This window comes from Boleophthalmus pectinirostris, unplaced genomic scaffold, assembly GCF_026225935.1.
Source record: "Boleophthalmus pectinirostris isolate CB_2022bp ecotype Guang Dong unplaced genomic scaffold, ASM2622593v1 HiC_scaffold_20, whole genome shotgun sequence".
In the NCBI taxonomy this organism is placed as follows: Eukaryota; Metazoa; Chordata; class Actinopteri; order Gobiiformes; family Gobiidae; genus Boleophthalmus; species Boleophthalmus pectinirostris.
This window is the reverse complement of record NW_026571153.1, coordinates 18213617-18215788: the sequence shown is the minus strand read 5'-3', so window position 1 is coordinate 18215788 and position 2172 is coordinate 18213617.

Below are 2172 nucleotides of genomic sequence, written 5' to 3'. Positions count from 1 at the left end.
TGTCACAGTTGTGTTATTTGTAACTTGTTTTCTATTGTACTTATTCATTTTTAAAGGTACATTATGTAGCCTGCTCAAGATGACTTGAGTGTGACTACAGTCACATTTGAACAGTACACAAGTTTTTCTCATTGTTAGTATATGGACAGACCAGGCCTCATATGAAAGATCAGAACCACCAGAATTCACTCACTGAGCTGCAGAAGCTGTAGCTTGATTCATCAGACTTTACTTCATGGAAACAGTCTGACCTTGCAGCATTAGGATTCGTTCGCTCGATGGTAGGCGGGTACTTTTTTCTTTAACCAATCCCTGCTACTTGGTTGTGATGTATGTAATGCGACGCTAACAGGGCTAACTAGTATATTAAGCTTTTCCCAGATCCTCTAGGAAGAATGGCAATAACGTCTTTCCCCTAAAATTCACCAAACATTCTGTAAATCCTCGATCTCGGTAATCGTAGCCAACACAAAATGTATGACTTCATCTACATTCATCTCGATCGCTTTGTTTACTGTTGTGCTGTACCACAAAGGGACCCAGACAGGTGCTTGAGTTTGACATCATGGCTTCACAGCTCTTCGCTGATTGGCCGGTGCGTGGTCTACAACTTGTGGAGTTCTTGCAAACCATCTAGTGTATTCCAATTCCTGACCTAGTCACTGGAGAGAAATTAAATTAAGCAGAGGCACAAGGTGGCACCAGCCTGGATACAGAAGCTGCACTATCAATCAATCAATCAATCAAACTTTATTTGTATAGCACTTTTCATACATTTAAAATGTAGCACAAAGTGCTTCACATGCAACAGAAAAATTACAATACAATAATTAAAATCAAGAGCAAAAAATCAAGAGCAACCCCCCACCCCATCCCTTTGTTTCATCCATATATACAACCATTTAAACATAAACATAAAAACACAGCACTAGTTGTATTCATCATTGGCTGCAGATAATGGAGTTCTTTTAGGGTTAAACTAACTGGATTTCAGCCTTGAAACAACCCACATTCTTTCGGAGAACTAAAACATGAAATGAAAACAACTTGGCCACCTTTACTGTATTTAAGAATAAATCACCATTACAACTATCATCATTAAAAGCAATATTTGATTTGCACCTTGTAGCTGGGATGATGCTTATGAAATTATGTAAGTACAAATTCTACACCCCTACCTTTATAGTTCACAGTGAAAGACATCACACCTGTACATATTCAAACAGCAGTTGTCTGAGCTGCGTTCAAACCACCAGCCTTCCATTTAAGATACCACTGTAACACTACTATCTTATAAGTAAATGACACATGATTTGTGTCAGATGTCCTTCCAGATAATACCCTGTGTATCTGGGTTAGTTTCAGAGCTCCTATCAATACTGCATTGAACAGACATTTTGAGTGATTGAAGTTGACTGGTATCAGACTGAAGGTGTTCATCAAGGCACTGGGTCTTTGTTCTTTGTGCAGAGACATAAAAATCCATATTGCGGTTGAAAAGGGGTGTCCTCAGGCTGGTCTCATATTAGTAGATGTGCCTATATTCCCTGTGGTGCAGCAGCAGAATTTTGAATATTGATGAACGTATGTTTTAAAGGGTACATATTACGTTATTTTCTTATCTATGTTGTAATAATGTTATTTCCTCATCAAAAACATACCCAGAGTTGTGTTTCATTTCATTCACAGGTTTAACACACAAACCCTGCATATTTAGGTTGAGTTGATCTCTCAAACTGAAAATACGCCACCTTGTGATGTCATGTGGTAATACAGGAAGTGCTCCACTGTGTTTTTAAACTCCATACACCTTCAATAGAATCACTTAGATAATTTCAGCCCTGGAATTGCCTATTATTCTGGTTTTTGGAGATGTAGCCAGACTAATCATGTAGGGTTGCTCAAACTTGAATGAAACAAAACACAATTCCAGGTATGTTTTTGAAGAGGTAACAATATTATAACCCGGCTTAAATCTCGGAGGAGTCAATTTTGCATAAGAAAACCTTACATAAACCTTTAAAACAAGATTGGCAATAAGGATGAGAGAGATGTCTTGGTGAACATAATATGTGTAATCTTTCAGTCTTTCTGTATTCATTTAAATGTAGTCCTCTGTCCCTCAGGAAATCAATTGATCTTCCAAACATGTGACTGGATCGACCTGGTGCT